Source organism: Aethalodelphis obliquidens, unplaced genomic scaffold, assembly GCF_003676395.1.
Source record: "Aethalodelphis obliquidens isolate GAN/ISIS:26980383/991018 unplaced genomic scaffold, ASM367639v1 scaffold2, whole genome shotgun sequence".
Lineage (NCBI taxonomy): Eukaryota > Metazoa > Chordata > Mammalia > Artiodactyla > Delphinidae > Aethalodelphis > Aethalodelphis obliquidens.
Window position 1 is genome coordinate 28,678,516 of NW_020837946.1, and position 27,718 is coordinate 28,706,233.

Sequence of the window (27,718 nt, forward strand, 5' to 3'; positions counted from 1 at the left end):
GAGGATCATGAGAGATTACTACAAGCAACTATATGCTAATAAAATGGACAACCTGGAATAAATGGACAAATTCTTAGAAAAGCACAACCTTCTGAGACTGAACCAGGAAGAAATAGAAAATATAAACATACCAATCATAAGCACTGAAATTGAGACTGTGATTAAAAATCTACCAACAGTCAAAAGCCCAGGACCAGATGGCTTCACAGGTGAAGTCTATCAAACATTTAGAGAAGAGCTAACAAACACCTATCCTTCTCAAACTCTTCCAAAATATAGCAGAGGGAGGAATACTCCAAAACTCATTCTACGAGGCCACCATCACCCTGATACCAAAACCAGAGATGTCACAAAGAAAGAAAACTACAGGCCAATATCACTGATGAACATAGATGCAAAAATCCTCAACAAAATACTAGCAAAATGCAAGGATTCTTCAATATACTCAAACCAATCAATGCGATAAACTATATTAACAAATTGAAGGAGAAAAACCATATGATCATCTCAATAGATGCAGAGAAAGCTTTCGACAAAATTCAACACCCATTTATGATAAAAACCCTCCAGTAGGCATAGAGGGAACTTACCTCAACATAGTAAAGGCCATATATGACAAACCCAGAACCAACATCATTCTGAATACTGAACAACTGAAACCATTTCCTCTAAGATCAGGAACAAGACAAGGTTGTCCACTCTCACCACTATCATTCAACATAGTTTTGGAAGTTTTAGCCACAGCAATCAGAGAAGAAAAAGAAATAAAAGAATCCAAATCAGAAAAGAAATAAAGCTGTCACTTTTTGCAGATGACATGATACTATATATAGAGAATCCTAAAGATGCTACCCCAAAACTACTAGAGCTAATCAATGAATTTGGTAAAGTAGTAGGATACAAAATTAATGTACAGAAATCTCTGGCATTCTTATACACTAATGATGAAAAATCTGAAAGAGAAATTAAGGAAACACTCTCATTTACCATTGCAACAACAGCAAAAAAATACCTAGGAATAAACCTACCTAAAGAGACAAAAGACCTGTATGCAGAAAAGTATAAGACACTGATGAAAGAAATTAAAGATGATACAAACAGATGGAGAGATATACCATGTTCTTGGATTGGAAGAATCAACATTGTGAAAATGACTATACTACCCAAAGCAATCTACACATTCAATGCAATCCCTATCAAACTACCAATAGCATTTTTCACAGAACTAGAACAAAAAATTTAACAATTTGTATGGAAATACAAAAGACCCCAAATAGCCAAAGCAACCTTGAGAAAGAAGAACGGAGCTGGAGGAATCAGGCTCCCAGACTTCAGACTATACTGCAAAGCTACAGCAATCAAGACAGTATGGTACTGGCACAAAAACAGAAATATAGATCAATGGAACAGGATAGAAAGCCCAGAGATAAACCCATGCACATATGGTCACCTTATTTTTGATAAAGGAGGCAAGAATATACAATGGAGAAAAGACAGCCTCTTCAATAAGTGGTGCTGGGAAAACTGTACAGCTACATGTAAAAGAATGAAATTAGAACACTCCTTAACACCATACACAAAAAAACCTCAAATTGGATTAAAGACCTAAATGTAAGGCCAGACACTAAAAACTCTTAGAGGAAAACACAGGCAGAATTCTCTATGACATACATCACAGCAAGGTCCTTTTTGACCCACCTCCTAGAGAAATGGAAATAAAAACAAAAATAAACAAATGGGACTTAATGAAAGTTTAAAACTTTTGCACAGCAAGGAAACAGTAAACAAGACGAAAAGACAACCCTCAGAATGGGAGAAAATATTTGCAAATGAAGCAACTGAAAAAGGATTAATCTCCAAAATTTACAAGCAGCTCATGTAGCTCAATATCAAAAAAACAAACAACCCAATCCAAACATGGGCAGAAGACCTCAATAGACATTTCTCCAAAGAAGATATACAGACTGCCAACAAACACATGAAAGAATGCTCAACATCACTAATCATTAGAGAAATGCAAATCAAAACTACAATGAGATGTCATCTCACACCAGTCAGAATGGCCATCATCAAAAAATCTAGAAACAATAAATTCTGGAGATGGTGTGGAGAAAAGGGAACTGTCTTGCACTGTTGGTGGGAATGTAAATTGATACAGCCACTATAGAGAACAGTATGGAGGTTCCTTAAAAAACTAAAAAGAGAACTACCATATGACCCAGCAATCGCACTACTGAGCATCTCCCCTGAGAAAACAATAATTCAAAAAGAGTCACGTACCACAGTGTTCATTGCAGCTCTATTTACAATAGCCAGGACATGGAAGCAACCTAAGTGTCCATCACCAGATGAATGGATAAAGAAGATGTGGCACATATATACGATGGAATATTACTTAGTCATAAAAAGAAACAAAATTGAGTTATTTGTAGTGATGTGGATGGAGTGAGAGTCTGTCATCCAGAGTGAAGTAAGTCAGAAAGAGAAAAACAAATACAGTATGCTAACACATATATATGGAATCTAAAAAAAAAAAAAAAAAAAAAAAAAAGGTTGAAGAACCCCAGGGGTAGGACAGGAATAAAGACGCAGAGGTAAAGAATGGACTTGAGGACACAGGGAGGGGGAAGGGTAAGCTGGGACGAAGTGAGAGAGTGGCATGGACATATATACACTACGAAATGTAAAATAGATAGCTAGTGGGAAGCAGCCGCATAGCACAGGGAGGCCAGCTTCGTGCTTTGTGACCACCTAGAGGTGTGGGAGAGGGAGGGTGAGAGGGAGATGCAAGAGTGGGGAGATATGGGGATATATGTATATGTATAGCTGATTCGCTTTGTTATAAAGCAGAAACTAACACACCATTGTAAAGCAATTATACTCCAAGAAAGATGTTAAAAAAGAAAAAAGAAAATATTGCCTGTTGACGACACTGGTGACCCCACTTACTAGTAATAGGGCATTTTTCTCAGCTAGAAGTGAGGGAATAAAGAAAACACAGCATGCCAGCTGGTAAGACTGGACTCCAGAGAGGATGACAGGGGCTGGGGGTGGGGTAGGAAGGAGACCTCACCTCACAATACACCTCCCAGAATAGAACCTGCTCAATTTTTAATTTTCTGCCTTGGGCATGAAACATGCCTCATTTTATCTTTAGCTTCTGCTGTGGGAGTCTGAGTATTTTTTCAGCTTACCTTTTCCAATCTTTCAGGCTCTTCACTCTGGGGTGCCTTCCTTGTGGTTTTAACCTTTTATCTTTCTTTGTGATGGTTGTTTTGAGTTTACAACTAATCAAATATTCCACAGGCACCCTGAGGCTTGACCGGTCAGTGAGGAGCCAGAGACAATGCAAAGCTGATTTCCCACTTTACAGACTCACTGAGTGACTTAAGGAAAGGAGGGAACTGCTAACACAGTGAATTGTGTGCATAAGCAACTTGAAACCCAGGCAACCTTCAACTCAGGGTTTCCTGGTAATCAGCTGGGCTTTCTGGCATAGCAATGAGCAAGTGGCATTAATGAGGTAGGCAAAGATGATGCCACGGGGGCTTGGACAGTAAGAAGGAGGCAGGCATAGCAATGGAAGCAATAGATGAGGGATTTATTTTATCCCCTCCTCACTTTTTTTTACCGTAGCAACTTTTTGGCTGATTAAAGTACTTTTCGGTGTTCCAGGAGGGAAGTGTCTTTTGTACTACACACTAGAATGTCAGTTCTCATTATGAAGCCCTGGCTGTTCAAATGGTATCTGAATCTCCCCAAGGCCTCCTTGGGGAGGCTGTAGGCAGAAATTTCAAGGAGCTTATGCCAATTATTTTCTTTCTATCTACATATTGATGGCTGACCCACGGTAATCATGTGAGTCAGGTGCATTGAACAGTTTCCTTGATTTCACTCATGGCTTTTAAGACAGATAAGATTTTTTTAAGACTCTTTTATCCTTAGCCTCTGGAATTGCTGCTTTTGTTCTCTACTTGACAATGACATGGCAGACCAGAGAGATAGTGACCCAGGGTTTTTGTTTTCCAATTATTTGGGCCTTTTTCACACGGATTACCAGAGTTAGAAGAGGACATATAACAAAAACACATTCGGGGGCCTCAGTGGTGGCAGCACGTGTAGAGCTCTGGGCTTCATTGTTTAAAAAGTCTATAATTTAGGGTCCCTTTATTGTAAGCTACACATATTAACCTGGCAACTCACAAGGGAAAAAAGCAATTAATTGAAGGATATGTAGTAGTCATTTAGTAAAAGCCAAAGCTGAAGACCAAGTAAGAATATACTAGAACCAGAGAATTTAGGTAGCACAAAGTAATGGACAGTCTCTCTGGGGAAGTACCAGTGTTCTGAGTCTTCAATTTATGTCCTTGTTCTGTTCAAGATTAAAATTCCCAAGAGAATCTGCTTGATCCCGGCTTGGGCCTCATGTCAACCTCGTGGTTAGATAAGGGTGAGGAGACTTAACTGATAGTTCTTCTAAGCTGTTCACGACAAGGGAAGAGTACAAAGTGTAGCAGAAGGGCGACTAAGCTCTGGACAGGCTGAATCAGCAGATGCCCATCACAAGCTGAAAGGTTCCAGATTGCTCTAGAAAGGGATGTCCAATGTCCTAACCTTATACTGATTCTTGTCATCATTACAAAGTGGCAGGACAGCCCGCTATGGACTGCATGTTCATGCTCTTCCCAAATTCGTACGTAGAAGCCCTAATCCCCAATGTGATGGTTTTTGGAGATGAGGCCTCTGGGAAGTAATTAGGGTTAGATTATGTCATGAGAGTAGGGCCCTCATGATGGGATTAATGCCCTTATAAAACGAGGATCTGAAATGAGATCTCTCTTTCTCCCCATGTGTACACATCAAAGAAAGGCCATGTGAGGACATAATGAGAAGATGGCCATCTGAAAACCAGGAAGAGGGGTCACAACAGACACCAAATCTGCCAGCACCTTTATCTTGGACTCCCCAGCCTCCTTGGAAGAGTCTTTGGACTCTCCCAAAACTGTGAGAAATAAATGTTAGTTGTTTAAGCCACCCAGGTTTTGGTATTTTGTTATAGCCTCTGGGACTCACTGCGGCAGACGTTCTTTCATCTTTTCTCAAAGCAGCCACATGGACTCCATGTTGCCACCTTGGAGGGAAGGAATGAACCACACTTATCCTTTTGCAGAGAAAACTGATCACCAGGAAGAATCAGATTTAGCAGATTCCATCCCAGCTGAGGACAGACTAGGGTACAGGGTTGGCAAAAACTCTGTCTTCCCAGGCTTCGAAGACTTTTCTTGAGTGGGCTAGAAATGCCAGAGAGGAAGGTGATGACTCTCTAACAGCCCCTGTTTCTCAGGCCCTCTGATCACAGTCATTCCCTTCAGCTGATCGTACAGGCTTCTATCAAGTCTTAGCAGGCCTCATGTGTATTATTTATTTGATTAAAAAAATTGTGTCATTTGCTCTTAAGGAGCCTCTGGGAATGAGCATAATTAAGCATAGATTAAAATGTCTAAAAGGCTGAAAACCACCATAATGATATAGTGAAATGAACACAAGAAACTTAAAAACATCCTCACATTGTCATTCCATCAAAGCACCCCAACTTGGAATGAGAGCATAAAAACTGAGCCTCACTGGAAATGATCAAATGATCATTGAGATTTCAGCTGTTGAACATGGGCAGTGATTCTAAAAATTTGAGAAGATTAACTTGGAAGAGAGTTCATCTGTCTCATCAAAGGAGGCATAAATGGCATCAGTCAGATTTGACCAAGGAGAAGGAAGAGAAGCAGATAAAAAATGAAACAGGAAAAGGAAGAAGAGAAGGAGGAGAAGAAGAGGAGGACGGAGGAAGAGGAGGTGGAGGACAAAGAGGAGAAGGACCCACTGCGACACCTTAGCAAACACACAGCAGAATTAGCTGGGGATTTCACACCAATATCTGAACACTTGCTATGAGCCAGGAGATGTTCTAGGTAAGACAGGCAAACTGTCAAGTGCAGAGAGATTTTAAACAAACAATTACATAGCATGAGATGTTTCATGAAGGAAACACACAGTGTGTAGGACAGAGAGTTGGGTGAAGAGAAAAACGCAGCCCTGTGAAGATCTAGGAAGAGGTTTTCCCTGCAGAAGGAGTAGTGAGGGCCAAAGCTAGGAAGTGAGGCAGGATGATGGCCAGGTTATCTTTCCCAGAGTGTCCTGGGGAGGGGAACAGATGTGTGAGTCTGGGTGGGGCACACAGTGACCAACACTGAGAACAGAAAGTCATTCACACCCTTTCTAGAGGGCTGCTTCTAGGTACCTCTATTAGTTAGGTGCTTTGGGCTGCAAGTAACAGAATACCTAACTAGTGGTAGATTAATAATATGAACTTTAAAGTTTTTTTTAAATCAAACCATATATCAGAAAGCTGTCAGTTCCAGGGTTGGTACAGTAGTTCAATGGTATTATCAAGTTCCTAGCACTTTTCTTCCCTCGTTTTTATCCCCAGTATATTAGAGGTGAACTCCCTCATGGCTGCAAGAAAAGATGCCACAGCTCTAAGCTCTGTGTCCTCACGTAGCAGCAGACCCGGCAGGAAAGGGGATGCAACCAACAGCATTTTCCTTGTGGAGCGCTCTCTTTTTCTCTGAGAGGAAATCCTTCCTCCAGAATCCACTGGGAGATTTCCGCGCACACTTCCCTGAACAGGACTGACTAGGTGTGCAGCCTAGACTCGGAGGGTGAGGAGGGACTAGAGGGCTGCTGGGGTGCTAGAGAGGACGCCGCAGACCAAGTTGTCCTGAGTGTAAGATGAGGGGGGCGGGTAGGAGCTAGATGGGAGGATGGTGTTAGCTGGGCAGAGTCCAGGCTGGATGGGACAGGCGCAGACCCCGTGGGTGCATATCCTAGCCTGACCGCTGACTAGCCATGTACCACCCTCTACCTCACCATCTGTAAAGTGGGGGTGATAATAGTACCTGCCTTATAGGATCTTGGGACAAACAGACACTTAGTACACTTAGTAACAATCCCGCACACAGCATGCAGTCCCTAAGGATGGCTGTGATTTTATTGTTACTCTCTACCTCTCACCTCTTCCTGTGTCAGATTATCCTGCGTTCGTTGGCAGATCTTCGCATTTCCTTTACACATCACAAAGAATCTTCACTTGTGCTGCCTCCCTGGCTGCTGGGTCACACCGCTCTCTTTATAGCCCCTCGTGGCCGGAAGCCTGAGAAAACTTCGCGTGGTGCTTGCCCCATAGACAGTACTGGAGGGCTTTGTGAGAGGCTGCCCTGGGCTCCTTGCAGGAACGGCTCACAGAGGGCGTGCTGTGCAAGTGCTGCTGAGAGCCGTCTTGGTTGGAGCCTCAGTCAGAGCCAGCAAATGCAGCAGCCGCCTCTTTGATACTCACGGGGTCAGGAGTGTTCTTGGCATTGCCTCAGTTGCGTCTCACTGCACCTGGGAGCTTGGGGTGAAGGGGAGAGAGGTGAATGGAGAAGCCTGACCTTTTGCTTTCTTTCCTTACCAACAAGAGCATTTACTCCCGCTGGAATTGGGGTATCTGTGGGAGAGCCGAACTCTGTTTTGTAGTGAGGATTTTTTTTTCCTTCTCTCTCTTTTTTTTTTTTTTTTTTCTTTTCCCATCAACACTTGTCAGGGATTCAAGGCAAAAAGCCTGGCAAAGGCCCGGGCTTCTGCACCAGCTCAGGCAAAAGATGGGTCTAAACAGGGAACAGAGCAAGGCATTGTTCCAACACTGCAGAGTGGGAAAAGTAGGTCAGGGAAGAAAATGCAGGTTTGACAGAACTGGGAATTGAACTTGTCACCTCAGAGCCTATTGGTGTAGAAAGTGAACAGCCAGCAAGGGACCGGAGAGTAACTGAAGCCCACTGCCCCGCTGGGGGCAGGCACACCGTGTGAGAAATCGCTTGCACAGGGGTCACTGGCTTCTTCCAAGGCGAATCACCGCCATCCCGTTCCCCTGACATACTCACCCCCTACCCTGGGAAACTAAACCAAGTGATGATTCTAGACGGCAAGAGCAGCTGAGACTCTCTCTGGAGAGAATGCCAGGCGGCAGCTTCCCAGCCACCAGCTGCATTTGCAGGACTGGGAATTGAGACAACTCCCCCTCTCAGAGAGGAGGCTCTAATCACAACCAACATCACCTTCTAGGAAACTTCTTGGGTGAATGGCTACCAGCAGAGAAGAGCTTTTTGCTCACCACCCTCCTGGTTAGTACCGTAGCCAGGGATTCCAGCTGTAGCCCGGGAAGAGAAAAAACACCTCTTTCAACAGGACTTGCCCAAACCTTGGTAATTCTCCTACTTTCTCCCGCAGTCAAGGCACTGATTTCTTTTGGATGGAGGGTGCTTTCTCCCTGACTCTTAGGACCTTTTATTTTGGACATATTCCAAATTTCTTGATCTGGTTTTGCCTAACACACACCTCCTCTTCCTTGCAGTTCTCAAAAATCTTTCAGTAGCAATAAGAGCGACTTTGGTCATTTCAGACCACACCATTGGCACCAAGAAGTGCAAGGTCATTGTACGCTCCTTCATTGAATACTTTCAATGTGTACTTGGATCTGAATGAAACTTGCAGCTAAAGACCACAAATCTCCATGCCTACCAGTCATAGAGCAATTACTTGGACTTTCTTCTGTAATTAATGACTTTTTCCCCCTCTCTGTGAAATGGGAATAGCATTGAGAATAACACCACTTATTTATAATGGAACCAGTACTGGACTGGATCCAAAGACTCAAATTCCAGTTCTGCAAGCTCTTTGTCTTGTGATTGTAGGCCATTTACCGAAATTCATCACCTTCAGATTCCTCAGCTGTGAAATGGGGATAGTTATCATTCAGAACAGAGTTGTAAAGTTTCAACCAAACATAAATGAGGTTCATGTGTGAAAGCACCTTTCCCAGGTCTGGGCCTGGAGGAGCCTGATCCAGAGTTTGCTTCCTTCCTTCCTCATTTCTGATAATACTGAAAGAATTTCTGAAGGAAGTGTTTGGAGTTAGATATACTTAAGGCTGGCTAAACAACAACAGCAAAAAATGGAACAGAGAATAGGATATGTCTTGACATCTAGTCCTGCACTGTCCAATACAGTAGCCACTAGCCACAAGTGGCTATTTAATTAAAATAAAATTTAAAAATGCAGTTCCTCATGGTGTTAATATTCTGTTGCTTGACCTGGTTACTAGTTATATGGGTGTGTTTTCTTTGAAAACTCATGGAGCTGCACACTTAGGATCTGCACACTTTTCTGTATGCATGTTATACCTTAATTTTTTAAAAGCCTATTTAAAAAATGAAATACTATCCACTCAAAAAAAAAAAAGAAAATTGGGATGATATTTGAAAAAAAATACCATATTCACACATTTAAAAAAAAATGCAGTTCCTCAGTCACAATTCAAGTATTCAATGGCCCCGCGTGGCTGGTGACCGTCATACTGCACAACACAGATAAAGAACATTTCCATCATCGCAGAAAGTTCTACTGGACAATGTTGAAAGAATTCTTATGGAACTTACCATAATGACAAGAACAAGTTTCTTAAGGTAAAACCCAGATCTCCTTTTGCCTTGGAGTATGCCATCTTCTCTCAATAGCATTACATTTAAGACACACAGTATTTTTTTTTTTACATCTTTATTGGAGTATAATTGCTATACAATGGTATGTTAGTTTCTGCTTTATAACAAAGTGAATCAGTTATACATATACATATGTTCCCATATCTCTTCCCTCTTGCATCTCCCTCCCTCCCACCCTCCCTATCCCACCCCTCCAGGCGGTCACAAAGCACGGAGCTGATCTCCCTGTGCTATGCAGCTGCTTCCCACTTGCTATCTACCTTACGTTTGGTAGTGTATATATGTCCATGCCTGTCTCGCTTTGTCACAGCTTACCCTTCCCGCTCCCCATATCCTCAATAAGACACACAGTATTTATTTCAAACCATAACCAAGAAAGCACACTCTATGCACGGGCGTGCTCACATCTTCCTCTTAGCCCTGCACATGTGAACATGTGTCTCTTAACCAGCTTCCACTCTTCCTGCCAAGCTTATCAGGGAAAAAGGCCTGCAAGTACAATTTAGGTGAAAATTGAGCTTTCATAGACCTTGCTGCCCTGTATGGCTTTGTGGCTGGAAAACGATGGGAAGATAATGCCACACTCTGTAATGGACTGGGGGATGGGAGAGGTGACATTAAAGCAGGTAGGAGTGCCTGCTTCTGCCTGCTTTCCAGAGCTGAGTGAGAAAAGAGGATTTTAATTGTTTTGGGTGGAGTGAAGAAGGTCGTTGCTCCTGTCGTTGGTAATGTGAGTGAGGAAGTTGCGGGAAAAAACAATCTTTGAAGAAAAGTGAGCGTTGTGAAATTAGAAAGAGGGACATTTTCTAAACCCCAAGTTGCTTTAGCCTCTGGTTATCAGTATTAGTGGAAGGACATTTGGTGGTCATTTTCCACGGGTGTGGTGGACGCCCCAAGGGCCCCGTCTCTCTCTGCAAGCTTCCACATGACACCCCTTCTCGCAGGGCGAGAAGCGTATCCAACTGCTCTCACTTCCTGTGATCCAAATAGAGCAGAAGAAGTTTCCTAGAGGGATTAAATTGCACACCTGAATGACTCCAGCCAACTCCAGCCTAGAAGGAAGCAGAAGTCAGGGGATGGGGGTGGGGAAGCATGAAATAAAGTTAATTCAGCATGTGAGGAAAGTTTGAATTATTCATTTTCTGACCCTGTACCAGGTACTTTTTACTGCAGTCTGTTACAGTCTCTTCTGGGGCATTACAGTCACATGCATTTTTCAGCCATCTTTTTAAAACATGCTTGTCCTCTAGTTTTAAGCAAAGGGATTGCTGACATAGACTCTTGTGTCAACAGCAGTCTGCAAGATGCCTTTTAGAAGCACCAAAACGTGTCCCAGCTGAGAGGAGGGAGGGGGCAGCCACTTAGCACTTCATTCCCACTGGGGCTAAGTGACTGTGAGGGAAGAGAAAAGAGATTAAAAGCAAGAAGTGAGAAAAGCATCTGAAGGTTTGGAGGAGAGTGGGAAGGAGGCAGAAATTTCAGAGAAGATGCATGATTTGGTTTCCTTAAGTCATTGGAGCTCTTTCTTTTGTCTTTAAGTGACGTTTCCAAATGGAAGCTCATGTGAACAAGGAAAAATGTAGACAAAGCTGTATTGACTTAAGGAAGCAGGGAACATCATGGCAAGAGGCTAGTGCCTGTTCAGAGAAATCAGCACTGTGGACCTTGGCTAGGGAGTTCTTACCTGTTAGGAGCTATTTCTTACATCTCGCTGCTCTGTGATGTGAGTGTCACAAAACATGCCAAGCGGTTTCTGGATCTCTGAGGCTGTTCTTGGCTGGCATTTTATTTAGCTTGTGACATTTTTGACTGTTCAGATTTTGGTGGGCATGGAAACTGCCCAAACCTGTGATTGTCACTGAATTTAAAATCGTATTCAGATGCCCTTTTGTTCTAATTGCCACTTCCCGGCCACCGTTCCTGACCAGGCTGAAATAGCTGAGTGTGTGTATTCCAAAGCTGCAGGTCTGCATCTGGGAGCATGGCTGCCTTATGAAGGGTTTAGGCTCCCATGCAAGGCGAGAGGTAACCCTTCCAGGAGCAGGGACTGAGGAGTGTCCATGTGCAAACTGTGCTCAGGAGCTCTAGAATTTAACCTTTTATTTCCGGTTGAGTCTAACTCAGAAGCCATTTCAAGTAGCGGTGACAGCTCAACCCCCTGCAGGGCCCAGGTAGATGTAAATGAATCGAGTAAATGAGTGAAGTGGATTGAGAGTAAGGTCATAGGGAGTGGTGAGGACTGTGGTGAACTGGAGAGCACGTGGCTGGTATAAGAGGAAAGCTGGTACTGAGCTTCAGCAAATTATAGTGTCAAACAGGAACACTGGCACATCCATTCTAGACTTGCTGGGTTTTTTTGTGAAATCTCTTCACTTTTTCATATTGGCCTAAAATGAACGGTCTGGCCAAGCAAAAATCATCCATGCCACAGATTCAACCACTGGCATGCCAGTTTGCAAACCATGATTTAGAATCATCTGTGACAAGGCTACCAATTTGTCACTACAGTTGTCTCTACCAATTTGCAAAAGTAATTAGTTTCATAGCTCCCATGATCCTGAAATCCCCCCTAAATGGCTCTAGCATCAAACAAGGCCAAGGGAGCAAACCCCACACTCCTTTCATGAGTAGCCATTTTGCTAAGTGGCTCTTACCAGCCCTCGGCTGTAAAGCTCCTCACCCTGGTCCAAGCACGGCCTGGGCCTTCTTGGGGATTGGAAATTGTGCTCACTCCTCTTCCAGCTAATTGCTTTAATGCATCCTGAATGTATCTAGGCTGCCGCCCCTAACCACTGGGTCATCATTTATTCACAGGCCTGAAGTCCCTTAAGCAGCCTCCTGCTGGCCCTCACGCTGCAGGGGATTAATGTAGTCTGGTTGGTGAGTCAAAAAGAAAGATGACATCATTTTCAGGTCAAGAATGAGATTGTGTGTTTGTGTGTGTAAAGGTTATAGAGCGCAAAGAGAGGAAAACCGAGGCTGCTGCTTGTATAAGGAGGCTCAGTGTTCCCCCTCCTCCCATCTTTTGCTTTCAATCCAATCTGGCTTCTCCCAAGTGAGTTATTAATATGGGACACAGCTTGGCTTCTTCCCTTCTGTCTCCTCATATAAATCCAACTAATTAATTTACTTTAACAAGAGGAATCTTTTTCTATCTCTTTCAATCTTTGTCCTTTCAGTTTAGATTCTCTTAATTCAAACCCAAGACACACAATTACTTGAATAATCGCATGTAGAACCTTATCAGGGAGACTCAGCGTATCTCTTATTTTGCATCATGAAATCCGCTGTCATAAACTGGGGAGGAAAAGGAGTTTTAAGTAAAGCGGCCATCAAATGAGAAGACAGCTTGGAAAGTCTGGTCCAATTAATGAAAAGAAAGAATCCTGCCTGTGCTGGAAATTTGGCACGCTGAAGAGCTTTACAAACGTTTTTTCTAAAGCTCCACCACATTGAGTCGATGTCACAGAACGGTGGTGTAGGAAGGCCTACTCTTGAACAATTACTTAGTTAAGTCTTGTGTCTCCTTTCAGTATACAAATGGAAAACCCCACCGAAAGATGCTGTTTGTTGCCAGTTTAGAAAATTGCCCCTCCCTCAAAAAAAAAAAAAAAAAGGAGCTGAAGCAATCGGGGCCGTGTTGGTGTCGGTGTGGCCTGTTTTCTATTAACAGTGTCAGCATGCCACAAGCTGAATAAGGTTGATTTTGCAGGGGAAAATTCAGGTCAGATGACAAAGGTGAGGCATGGGCAAACCAAGAGTAAATTGGAGGCCGCCTTGTGTGCTTATCAACTGCAGGAAGGTGTAGGGCTGGTTTCCCACGTGAATGAGGACTGGTAGGACTTCCCAGATCATTCCTTAGAGCTCCATTAATTCTTTCCTTAGTGCTGCAAGGGATTTTCTTTCTTTGTGGGAAGTGTCAACGCTTGTCTTTCAAAAGCCAAAAAAAAAAAAAAAAGGAAAAAAGAGGGTTTGCAAAAACAAGTGCCATGCTGCCCATTTGCACCCTTGTGTAGAAAGAGGAATCGGGAGCTGCTCATGAATGTACCAGCTGTGTGTGGAAAATCAGCCAGGCTCAGTCTTTGGGCTTTCATCTCTCTGCTGAGATCCTTATTCTAGACTGTGTGAGAAACAAGCACGGCTTCAACCACCACATGAATAAAGAGCAATGGTGACAAAGGTGAACTATTAAAGAAGAGCCCTGTCTTGAGGCAAAGCAGCTATAATCCCATTATTACTTTCAGACTTGGTCTGATAACATCTTAAAATACAGGCAAAACACCTCCCTCCTTCTCAGGACCAGAGAGCTTTTAAACTCTGCTTTCCAGGATTTGAGGAATGGAAAGTTTGGTTACTTTTTTTAGCTCTCTCTCCCTCTCTTCCCCTCCCTCTCCCCTCCCTTATTTTTCTCCAGATTAATTGATGAATAATTGATAAATAAAATTGTAATAGATTTAAAGTACACAACATCATGATGATTTGTGTACATTGTGAAAGGATTCTCACCATCAAGTTAATTAACACATCCACTATCTCACATGTTTACCTTTTTTTTTTCTTTTTGGTGAGAATCTTTAAATTCCACTCTCTTAGCAAATTTCAAATATACAATACAGTATTATCAACTACAGTCACCATGTTATACTTAAAATCTTCAGACCTTATTCATCTTGTAACCGAAAGTTTATACACTTTTATCAGCCTCTCCCTAATCCTCCCTGGCAACCAACATTCTACTCTCTCTGTTTCTGTGAGTTCAACTTTGCTTTTTAGATTCCACATATAAGTGATATGCAGTATTTGTTTTTCTCCATCTGGCTTATTTCACTTAGCATAATGCCCTCCAGTTTAACCCATGTTGTCACAAATGAGAGGATTTCCTTTTTTAAGGCTGAATAATATTCCATTGTGTGTGTGTGTGATATATGTATGTGTATATCTCACATTTTCTTTATCCATTCATACACTGACTGACACGTGTTGTTTCCACACTGTGGCTATTGTGAATAATGCTGCAATTAACATGGGAATACAGATATCTCTTTGAGATAGTGATTTTGTTTTGTTTGGATATATACCCAGAAGTGGCATTGGTGGCTCTTACAGTAGTTCTATTTTTTTTGGCCGCACCGTGGGGAATGCAGAACTTCACTAACCAGGGATCAAACCGGTGACCCCTGCAGTGGTAGCGCAGAGTCTTAACCACTGGACCACCGTGGGAGTCCTAGTAGTTCTACTTTTAGCTTCTCGAGGAGGCTCCATACTGTTTTCCATAGTGCTTCTAAAAAGTTACGTTCCCACCAACAGTATGCAAGAGTTCCCTTTTCTCCATAACCTCACTAGCATTTGTTATCTGTTGTCTTTTTTTTTTTTTTTTTTTTTTTTTGGCGGTACGCAGGCCTCTCACTGTTGTGGCCTCTCCCGTTGTGGAGCCCAGGCTCCGGGCGCGCAGGCTCAGCGGCCATGGCTCATGGGCCCAGCCGCTCTGTGGCATGTGGGATCTTCCCGGACCGGGGCACAAACCCGCGTCCCCTGCATCGGCAGACGGACTCCCAACCACTGCGCCACCAGGGAAGCCCCCTGTTGTCTTTTTGATGATGTACTTTCTGACAGGGGTGAGGTGATATCTCATTTTGGTTTTGATTTGCATTTCACTGATGATTAGTGGTGTTGAACGTCTTTCCATGTGCCTGTTGGCCATTTATACATCTTCTTTGGAGAAATTTCTATTTAGGTCCTTTGCTTATTTTTTAATTGGGTTGTTTGTGGGTTTTTTGCTATTGTGTTGCATGAGTTCCTCATATATTTTGGATACTCACATTTTATCTATTCGATATGTGATTTGCAAATATCCTCCCATTCCATAGGTTGCTTTTCCATTTTGCTGATGGTTTCCTTTGCTGTGCGGAAGCTTTTTAGTTGATGTAGTCCCACTTGTTTTGTTTGCTTTTGTTGCCTTTGCATTTGGCTTCAAACCCAAAAAGATCATTGCCAAGACCAATATCAAGGAGCTTGTCACTTGTTTTCTTCTAGGAGTTTTATGGTTTCAGGTCTTAAATTCAAATCTTTAATCCATTTTGAGTTGATTTTCACAGATGGTGTAAGATAGGGGTCCAGTTTTATTCCTTCATCCTTTTAAATGCTACAAGCAATCTAGCTACTGTTTGACTGAAATGGATCAAAATCCCACCATGTATGAACTTAGGGCTAACTGCAGTCTTGAGTAAGTCCACATTCATGTGCATATGTGAAGTGAAAAATATGGTTCACCCTTTGTGCAGCTCTTCTGCACATTCACTTCTATCCTAATAGTAGCTACTGTTTACTGAGTACTTAGTATGCACAAAGCACCACACTAAGAGCTTTGCATATATTCCCTTATTTGGTGCAATTGCTAAAACTGGGGAGAATTGGAACATCTCCTTTCTGCATTCCAGTAATTCTTTATTAATGGATTCCTTCATAGATAGGATTATGCCACTACACCTAGCCGAAGCCCACGTGATGACTGTTGCCAAAGATAAAGCTGTTTCGGTACATAAATATTATTCTTACTCTAAAGGAAAGAGAGAGAATGAGTTTTTCAAAGTGGCGAGTCCATGCTCATTTGGGGGAAGTTTGTTCATAAGGGACTTAGATGCCTCACAGTGAATTAAATTATTTGCTCCCAAAGCTTGGTCTTAGGCAAGCTACTAAATCTCTTGTGCTCTAATTTTCTCATCTGTAAAATGGGATTTAATGGATCTATGTAAGGAGTTTAAAACAGTGCATGCTATTGTAAGCGTTCAGTGAATGTTCACAGTTGTCATCATTGTCATTACTACATTACCACAAAAACACTCCAAAGAAGGTATTTTCATCCCCGTTTTAGGATGGGGATACTGAGGCAAAAGGATTTACCAACTTGTCCAAGTTGATACAACCAGTCAGTAACGGAGAAAATGGTTCTAACCCTAGGTCACTCTTACTCCAGAGCTTACAACTAGAATTCGATGTTGCTGCACATTATAGGAAGAAATATCTGGTCATGGCTGTTTAGAACACAATTTCTTTCTCCTATAGGAAACCTGAGTCCTAAAGCAAACATAAAATATCTTGATGACTGGACACGCGTCACACAAGAAGCGTTTTCTATCCCTCTGGTAGAGAGAGAGTGCTTAATTACCATGTGCCACTGCTGTTAACCTCTGCAAATAAGTCTAATTATCACAGATTAATGAACATAGCTTAGGCACATCTAAAGGGGCTTTGCTGAGGGGTTTTCATTTCTGCATTTCATTATCTCCATCAATGCTGTTGTTCCCCATGCATAAGGTTATGGGACTTTTATTATTTTTTTTTTGCTGCGCTCTGTGAAATATCAACAACAGTGCCTGTGAAATAGTTCAGGGCAAGGATCACTTTCCAGGGAATCTTTAGGAAGCCTGTAAGTTGGGTGGATGCTGCTTCACTGTTTACTGATGAATCATGCCGCATTGGTTCATAGGGAATAAAGCTTAGACAGTTGCCAAGGAAACAGGCTGAGATTTTGGAAATATCTGAAACCACGGTGAAATTTCCAGGAAAAATCAATGTCTTAGTCAAGAGTCAGGTTAAGCCTTCTCTGCATCAGAGTGAGTAGCAACAATGCAAATACAGCTTGGAAGATTCATTCCTGTCTGCACCATGACTTAAAACCACACACACTGTGTTGTGACTCTCGGAGAAGGTTTTCTATGAATAGATGAAACCAGGTTTCCTATACTCATACTGGATAATGGCCATCGTGCTGGTCCTCAGAGCAGGGCTGTGCAGGCAGCCACCTTTGAGTATGCCTGTGAGCTCAGAGAGGAAGTCCCTGGTGAAGACCTTGGAAATCCCAATGTCATATTGTGGCAAGAGAGCAAGCTGGCAGCTAGCAAAGGGCTTCAGCCACTCAGAGGCTGGGACCTAAGGAAGATCTTGGGCACAATCCACCAGACACGTTTCATTAATAAATGATTAGATTTGCAAATCTTGTCAGTAGAGATTGCTATCACAGAATTAATGAAATAAATAATGAAACATTTCCAGTGTTTCTGGCTGGCTTTCAGAGCAGAGTAGATCTCTGCCTTTGTTGCAATTTATGGCTGTCTCTTTGATCAACTCCTGGGGAGTTCAAGGAATGATTTTCCTGCTTCCAACATCTGCCTTTGGCTTTTAGGTTTGCTTTTTTTTTTTTTCTTAACTCGACTTTTCATATCATTTTGTGCTTCAAACACAAAGATTCCCCAGGATAATTTCAGATAAAGAAACCCTACAGGGTGAATAATCTGCAGTGAAGAAAATCTGAATCGTATTTGGAGAAACAACCCGTTTGACACTGGGTTAGGAAAGGGGTAGGGGAGGGATTTTGCTTACAAATGAACAGAAAAAAATGTTCACACTTTTATTTGAACGTCTCCATTCTGCACAGCCTAAAGCTGAGAGCATTTCCTAATCCAGAAGCAAGCCAAGAAGCAATTCCACCCAGTGTGGATTACCCAGCAGAGAGACAAAGCATATGTGCAGGACATTAGCAGTGCAGACTTTTCATATCTCAAAAAATGTATCAAGATAGTCATGGAGAAATCAGAATATTTTTGAGTTTCTTTACCCTTGTTTTCTGACTCAGTATTAATTTAATTTGAGTTCCTATCAGATCTGGAAGGGCATGGAGCCCCATTCACTCTATGGGATCTCCAAAGAGCTTCATGGGCCCCTTGGTAATATATAAGATTTCTTTCTTGACCCCTTCCAGTCATAAGGTGATGTGGCTGTTATCTGTGAGCCGGACACTTTGGGTAATCTTTCAGAGGAAAACATAATATTGACATTAGAAATGGATTTTCAGTTCTCTCCCTCTGCACCCCCATCCAGCATATGAACAGGAACACACAGACACATACTCACTGTTTCTTGGAAATCACAGTGAGGCCAAAGGTCAGGGTCCCAATGGATTGTTTGCTCCTGGACTTATCTTCTTGGGAGCTGTCATTGTGCTCATTTTTAGTTTTTGCCATTGGGAAAGTTACAGTGGAACGAAGTTCAAATCCACCCAGTTTTTTAAAATCCAATTAAAAACATACCGTTGAGGGAATTCTGTGGCGGTCCAGTGGTTAGGACTCCGTGCTTCCACTGCAGGGGGCCTGGGTTTGATCCCTGGTCCAGGAACTAAGATCTCATGGCAAAAAACAAACAAACAAACAAAAACATACCTTTGGGTATCTATATCTCTTCTAGTTTCATTCTATGGCACAACGATTCTATAGGCAAGACACTTCAGACTTTCCTCTCTACATGATTTAGATGACTTCTTCTGTGATCAGATACTTTCTCACTAGAAAAAGATTTGAAAAATTAGTGAACTGTTAAATTGAGGAAACAAAATTAATGCTAAAATGATAAGGATCAGAACAAAAGAAACAATAAAAACTCCCTTTTGGCCTCATTGAGGGGGTAGAAGGGCTTATCTACAGGGATAAGCATTCTTGTCCTGTAATTTTATGATAGATCTTTTCACTTATCTCTCGTAAGTGGCTAGTTCTCTAATGGGAACATAAATGTATAGTTGGTTCTCCTCTCCAAGATGAGAATTAGATTTTATTGTCATCAAATTATTACTGTATTTCATTGATTCTAAGACACACATTTTTTCATATTCTGTCAATTCTGAAATCAGGCGGCATATCAACGTCACCATCAGCAGGGCAGCCATTTCGACGACGTGGCTGTCAACACCATACACGGGCATCGAAACTTTCACAACAGGTGCCAGCTACTGCAAAGGAAATCCTGGAGGCAGTAAGAAGCACTGCATCGCTGACAGTCTTAAGGGTACAGAGCATGATGTTGGGTGGAAAAATGTGGACATTGATGACAAAGCGTCAAAAATAAAACAGAAACCACAGCTGGCACGACTGTAGTATGATTAGCAAAGCAGATAAACTATACAAACCATGATATGCACAGCAAACTCAAGTGTTTTAACATCAGCTTGTTCAGACCCATTCATTCCAAGATAAGACCACTGACTTCTGGCAACTCATCTCATTACAAATTCTGACCTTTCCCTGCCCAGCCCTCGCTTACGGTCTTCTGCTCCAAACCACCCGATGACTACTCACAGACTTCCCTAAATCCTACAGCTACCCTGACTCCTCTTTAGAAAATGCTGCTGAGACTCAATGAAGGTGGTGCTTTCTCTTGTTCAGCAGTTTGATAAACCCAGTTTTGTGTGATCAGCAATTTTCCCTGGTGGTCTTCGTACAGAGCTTTGATAATTCAAAAAGAAATTCAGTAGAATCAGCTTCAGTGCTAAAAAACTTCAGGAATACAAAGGTATTTATTTAATGTACATTTCCCTTTTAATGCAGGCACAAGAGTGATATGTGATCAAATACATATCTAATATTTTTAAAAGAGCTTTTGCAAAAGGATAAAATAAAAAGCTAAGAAAGCATTGTATTGCAATTTATTGGCATCAATTGTTTTTCATAGTGGCACATAAACTAATGGGGTGTCATACGATGATGGCATTTTGCACTTGATAAAATATGGTAACAATAGCTAGCTCACTTTTACTGGACATTAATCATGAGCCATGCACTGTGTGAGTGCTGTACCTGCCTTAACTCACTTAATTCTCATAGCATTGCTGTGATTACCCTGATTTTGTAGATGTACAAACTGAGGTGTGGAAAGAGTCCATGCTGCCTTGAATTAGAGAACTAATAACTGCTGGAGGACTTAGAGCTCAGGTCCAGGTAGCGTGCCTCTGCTAGGCTAGGATAGGAGGGGAGAGACGGCCCTTGCAGCACTATTTTCTTAAGACCACAGAAAGCATTAATTAGAATGATAGTATTTGCACAAGGCATTTTTGGGATTTGGCCTTTTAAGGGTAATATATTAACCAGTTCCTTGGTGCTCCTGGAAGTAAAATTGTTTCCCTTGGGTATTTAAGAAAACGTACATTCTCAACCTAAAATATTTACCAGCTTATTTCTTCCAAAAAAGAGAGTCTCTCAGTGTTCAAAGCCATATATCAGGGTTAAAAAATAAGCAACCAACTAAAAACAAACGCAGCACTTGGGTCATCCACTTAAGTCACTGCTTGACAGCTGTTCTGGGAATGGCTGTTGCCATGGGTTACTGCAGGGCACTCAGCATCTCAACCTTACCCATCACTTCCAGGCTAAGCCCCATCTCTCCAGAGAGATGACTCTTCTTTCCTTTCCCTGTCACACCCCACCTTGGTCGTTCATATTAAAGATTTTTTTTTCTTTGAAAGAAAAATGAAATAATAATATGCTGAAAATTCCCTAGATGTCACCTAGGGTATCTCTGTCTTTGATGCTTTTGTTGCCCTCTGTTTTTCCTTGTAGATCACAGCATCAACACCGCTTTTTCTATAAACCTCAACTCAGGGTTCCAACAGCTGCCTTCCACAGGTGGGGCCACAACTGGTCATTATCCATCAATAAATGTATCAATCTAGAGCCAAGCAATTAATGTCTTCTTAATTGGATTCATCACATAGTTGGCTATGACAGTGTAGTTTCAGGACTTCTGTTGTCTCTGTTCTTGTTTTCCTTTCTTCCTCTTTTAAACTCTCCTCTCTTATCTTTTCCATGCATTCACATATTTCTTTTGACTAAGAGGAACCAATTTTCCTTCTACCACCTACTTCCCACACTTCCCACACTGAAGGGTTTAGAAATCCATTAAATGCCGTGTCACCCTTACTTTTATGCTGTAGGAAAGGGCGGATTAAGGTAAAACATCTTACTTAGATAGTCCTGTTTATTGGAAACATACATGCAAAATACCAGCATTGCATATAATCTTCTAGGCTAATTGTATTTAAAGTTGATGATTACCAAATCCTTCAAATCATGAAACATATTTGTCACCTATGATACAAAAAAGAAAATCTGCAGGAAGCACTTTGAGATTCTTTAAGAAATTAGCATGTTAACATTCCTTTGTTTCAGGTATTGGGTAATTTTAAGAATCACAGCTTCTACTGATGCTCTGGGTCAAATCAAGTCTTGTCAAATATGCTGTTGTTTTCTCTGACATTTTATAAAAAGGAATTTACGGCCCATTATGCTTCTTTTTCCTTTGCCTTTTCTTCCCATCACCTGCTCCACCACCATTACTTTCTACAGCACGTGCCCCTTTTCTATGGTTTGCCTTTAGATTATTAAGAAAAAAAATGTAAACTCACAGGAGGACTAAGGTAGACACAGCTGGTGTCAACAAAAACAGAGAGAGATGAAAGAGTATTGAGCACGTCTGAATGGGGCTTTCCTGTGACTCATCCTTGACCTTTACCCTCCCAAATCATGCCCAAGGCAAGTAAACAGCTTTTCAAAGCAGGCTATCTTCTGGGACTCTTCATACATTTTCATCTTAATCTCTTTGCAAAGTGGTCAGAAATAAATGTCTCTATGAGGAGAAGTACTACTGACAAAAGTTGAATTTAAAATGACACAGAATCACTCCGTAACCTATGACACAGAGGGTCCTAAACTGCTTATGGCTGTGTTCCAATAAAAAGGAAAGGCCACAGTCTTCAGAGAGTATTTTAAACATCTTTGCACCATTCAGATGGTTACATGGGTCTTTGAAAATATTGCATTGAGGCACTATGGGTGATTTAATTTTTTCTTTGTATTTTGTAGATTATCTATAATGAGCATGCATTACTTCTGTAATCCACAAAAAGACTTTCAACCAGAATGGAATTACGGTACAAATTTTTAAAATATAAAAATACCACCCGGTGAGTTATTTTTGTAAATGACTAAATAAAGAAAGCGGCTTCTTACACATTGAACTATTTAATAATGTCGGTAAATTGTCATATGCCTAAGAAATATTTTCTGGTGTAAAAGATGAGTTAAAGGTAGACTGAAATGTTTCTTCATTATAAGGTAAATGTTACATCCAAAACCAAATTATTCTCCCTTTGTGTATTACTCAGCCAAAAGAAAACAAGACTTTTTTAAACCTGTACCCGTGGTTTGCAGGACGTAAGTGATTTTTGTAATTAGATACACTCAGTCATATGAAAAGAAACATGAGACCCCAAAATCACTTAACCTATAGAATCTCAGTCACTATTTGATAAGAAATGAGGCTTTTGGAACAGTGCACACCAGAATGATGTGTGGGCAGAGATCTGCAATCATCCCGCTACTCTCCATGAATTATTTTCATCTGACAGTATCACTTACTTTATTTAAGGTCCCAGTCTGTTAAATCTTGCAAATATGGAGAAGGTAGGTAACTAGTTCTCAGGGTCAATTCAAAGAGATGGGAAAACAGTCCTGTTCTTATGTTGTGTGAAAATGACTTCAAACAATCATTTTATCCAATAAAGTACTCATCAAAGGGAAAACCTACCCGAACAAAACAATAAAACTTACTTCAGTTAAAGCAGACTGTTGAGAAGTCTAACAGAGAAATGTGTTCCATGTGCTAGTCCCACTAAATCCTAAACATCCAGCTTTTCACAGACTTGCAAATCAAATTGCTTTATGGGTAAAGGAGCACTTAATACAGTGTGACCAGTTTAAAGTTAACATTTTGTATTCAGGATGATTAATGACACCATATTGTATTTCAATTACTACAAGATAACATGTCTGTAATAAACGATGGCAATAATATTCACATTAAGTCAATAAAAAGCATTTTCCAAGTGTGATGTATAAGTGCCATTATTATAGTACACGTTGATCACCTCATACAGTGAATTATAAACAGTGTAACAGGAAATCTCTATACCGAAGCACGTATTTCCATTTCAGCGCACAGGGATTTTGGCAGATCACCCTCATTAATGTTAACAGTAGTCAAATGAAGATCTTCACACACGTTAGCAGGAGGACTGCTTCTCGTTCTCCTAGCCTCGCTACACTCTACTCTCTCCAAACTGCATTTTTGTAGGTTCAAGTGTAAGAAATCAACTTACTTCTCAGAACACTTAAGTCCGAAGGGAAATAGATGTGGCAAGTGACTAGGTTTATATTCTGGAAAATCAATACTTGGAGAAAACAAGTCTCAAATAATAGGTATTTATTTTCCAAAAGGATCTGTCCACTTGAGGGAGAGAGTTTGGGTACCATGAAACTTGGAGAAGCTTCTGGATGATACATCCCTCGGGGATCATGGCTTTTTAAATTGTTCTGAATGTTGCCTGGTTACAGAGTAAGGTTGTCGAGAAGACCCAGGATCTCAAGAAGGTAGGCAGAGGGGAGAAGGTAGGGAAGGTGGGTGGTTTCTGTCCCCTTCCCCTTGGTATGCTCTACTGTCTCTCCCATTGTGGTTTCAGTTGAGCTGATCATGATGCAAGTGTGACTAAAGGAGAGGCATCTTTAGAGTGGTGCTGGGAGTGGGCACCCCTGACCTAACGGAGCATCTAATTTGAAGCTGCTCTCTACCTAAAGGAGAGGCTGCAGAATGGAATGAGTATCAGATGAAGGAGCAAGGTGCCAATGTGCAGGGACAGAGATGTTTTATCAGTGAAGCTGTCCCTGCATGCTCGGGTGGACGTGTAATTGTCTGTTGCGCTTCCATAATAGTTATGCACAAATATGATCTGCAGACTGTAGGGAGGACAACGTGATATCCTTTCCTTTTTGTACCATTTTAAAAATTAGTTTTTTGAACAAAATTCTCTCTTGCAGACCTCATGCTATCAGATAATTGCTGGTGATATTGTGGAATCAAATGAGTTTTTAAATAACCTTAGATATATTCCCCACAAATTGTCTTTAGCAGAAAATGGAGTCACCGATGTCAATGATCAGCCTCAGAATAAGTGACCCTCTTTACTCCAATACAACCCAAAGTCATCAAGGAAGAATTCCAAAATAGTGAGAGACATTTGAAAGCAATTGTAATGCCAATAAAGTGGCAGTATGAGATGAATACAGACCCCAGAATATAGTTAAATAGATCTACAGCAAATCAAAATTTTCTTAGAAATCTGGGTTCACTGCACATGAATGGCTTTGACTGTGACTACGTACATAGTCAGAAAAGTGGGATTTCTATCTCTAAATCGGATACCTATCTATAGCTGTGTTTTCAAATGTAAGCGAGTTTTCAGATGACTGTGAGTATGTTGTTAATCTCCTGGGGCCTCAGCTTCCTCCTTTTGCAGTGGAGATGATGCCCTCATCCAAGATTCAATCCAGCGAGTATGTGGAAGTCCTCATACCCTTCATCACTTCACACTTCACAAGTGTTCTCTCAGTCCATGGTCTCATTTGTAATTCTGAACCCCCTGGATTCTAAAAACAAAAGCTGTTTTGTGTGTTTGTAAATTGGAGTCAAAACTCATTTGATGGCAAAGTCTGACCTGAACTGACATGAGGCTATTTACTGGCTCTGTTTAATCCCACTTAGTGTGATTTGCTGCAGAAATATGGATGCATTTACATTAATATAGTCAATGGATCTAAAGCCCCAAAATTCTGAATTCCAAACCACACCTAGGGCTAAGGGGTCCAGAGAGGCAACTGTGATGATGATGATGAAGATTATCATAGTCCAAACACTTTTACCTTCCGTTAGCTTGCTTCTTTCTTCTGGTTATACTATTTGGTTCTTAAATTTTGGCAATCTTATCTCCCATTGACCTCCCTGTATGGCTCCTTTGCTGCCATGGTGACACAGTTTCTGAGAAGAACGTACCACCACTTTCTCCTTGTTCCTGGTTCTGCTCTGTCCATTCCTGTTTTTCTTTTCTTTTTTTTTTCAGTACGCGGGCTTCTCACTGCTGTGGCCTCTCCTGTTGCGGAGCACAGGCTCCGGACGCGCAGGCTCAGCGGCCATGGCTCACGGGCCCAGCCGCTCCGCGGCATGTGGGATCCTCCTGGACCGGGGCATGAACCCATGTCCCCTGCATCGGCAGGCGAACTCTCAACCACTGCGCCACCAGGGAAGCCCCATTCCTGGTTTTGATTTGGCTCACTTTCTGGTGCTCTAGGTCCAACTGTCAGTGACTTCTGGGAATGCAGAACTTGGCTTTATAACTTGTCAAATGGATCGGGACAAAGCTCTGTTGTTGAACTTGGCTGGGAAAAACAGATGGCTTGCTTAGTAAGGATGGAAGAAGGATATGGAGGGTGAAGAAAATTCATCTTCTTATGAAATAGAATTCATTCACACTGGTACCTTATTTAGTTCTTATTCATTATGATTCATTGTATGCAAAAAGGCTCCATTCAAATAACACGATTTGTGGTATGAATTCCATTATCAGAAACAGGAATACTATGGATGTCACCTAGGATGGGGTTCCCCTATTTGCTCCCTCAACATGTGAGGTGGGCTATGGCTCCTTGGTCTCTGCCCCATAAGATAAGGATTCTATCTCTGTCCATTGACATATGGCCATAGCCCAAAGAGCCCTTTCCCTGTTTCCAGGGACCCGCCTTAGGCATCTGCCTTGAAGAAGGACCTCAGCCTGAGATAGTCACCATTGGCTTCACCTTGGCTACTACCAAGCCAACATAGAGGACACTGATATCTTCTTAGTCCTTTCTGGGTCCAAGTTCACATTGTTTAAAGGCATTTTCTTCTGAAATTTATCAGACAAGGTGTCATGTGAGATGTGTACATTTTGGACTGCAACCAAATAAATCAGTTACTGTAGAATCAAAAGGCTTTGTTCTAAGACAATTTCACTTGTAAGGTGGTCTCTTGGGTTGCAACTGAAAAACATCCTCATTTAATTACAAAAATAAGATGTAAATACATGAAAGAAGGAGTTCAAGCTTGGCAATATGTACCTTGCAACATAAATGACATGGGAAATAGGTGTCAACTACAGGGTTTGGTGGAGAAAGGAGACTAGCTTGGGTTGAAGTATCAAGAAGACATTTATGAAGGATGCTGGATCGAAAGTAGACTCTAAGTTTGTGTACATTTGGATGATGGAGATGGTATGGAGATGAAAGGGAAAAGAATGGTATGACCTGTGAATAGTAATGAAATGGAGGTAGGATGGGAAGATAACTTCTGATAGAAAAAGGTCTTGAATGAGAGGCCAAGATATTTGGTATTTGTCTTATGTGCTGGGAGTAGAGTTTAGGTTTTGCAACAGAAGATGACCTGTTACTGCTTTATTTTAGTAAGAGAAACTTAAAATAGGCATGTAGAGTGAAGTACAGAGGGAGGAAATTGATTATGCAAAATAATTAAAAGATAACGTAAGCACATTGGATGTATTATCTTGATAATTTTTAACAACTCTAGAGGTAGTCACTCACTGTTATCTCTGTTCTTTGGATGAGTCTTGAAAATACTAAGTAACTTGTCCAAGATCGCCCAGCTAGCAAGTGGCTGGTCCAGAATTTGAACCCAGATTTGTTTGCATCCAGAGTTGAATTCTTATCCACTTTACAATAAACTGACAATTGCAATGATTCAGTTGTTAGGTTATAATTACCGCTATTACAGTGATGGCAGTGGGAATGGAAACAATGGTTGGAGGTGAGAGATATTGTAAAGGAAGTATCCACAGACTTAGTGACGAGGTGTGAGTGGCAAAGTGAGGACAAGGCAAAGATTTGGTTTCATTGCTTCAAGCCTGGATGTTTAGGAGAATATTGGTAACATCAGTTGAGAAAAAGAGTTAAGGGGAAGCCTGGGTTTGGAGAGACAGATTATGAGTTATTAATGAAGCAGCAATCAACACTGGCCTCCAGTTCTTTCTTCTTCTATCCTTCTCCTCTATCTTATCTCCACTATCTCTACCCTTTATTACCAGCATCTGTGGAAGGCAGTAAGACGCTTGTTTTAGTCCTATGCTGAGTCCTATACAATAAGGCTTATATAATGTGTGAGAGGGTGAGGTGAGGGCAGGGGGGAGAAGGGGGAATTCGTAGTTAATGAGGATCTTCAACAAAATTTATTCTCAATTCTCAGGATTTATTTTAAGTAGATTTCACCATAAAAATAATATTATACTTACTTTGCCCCATTCTCTCTGTAATGGCATCAGGCCCATGGTGGAGTTATAGGACCAAATCACAGTAGGCATTTAAAATTCATGATCTTGCTGCTGCATGGCAGAACAATATAAATTGAAAGGCACAGCCTGGATACCATCT

The 27,718-nt window shown here is 41.5% G+C and overlaps 1 long non-coding RNA gene across 1 annotated transcript in view; it reads left to right on the plus strand.

The window, feature by feature from the left end:
- The window catches only part of LOC113629046 (uncharacterized), a 301,835-nt gene that overhangs the window by 253,159 nt on the left and 20,958 nt on the right, over positions 1-27,718 (plus strand). The window lies entirely within an intron of this gene.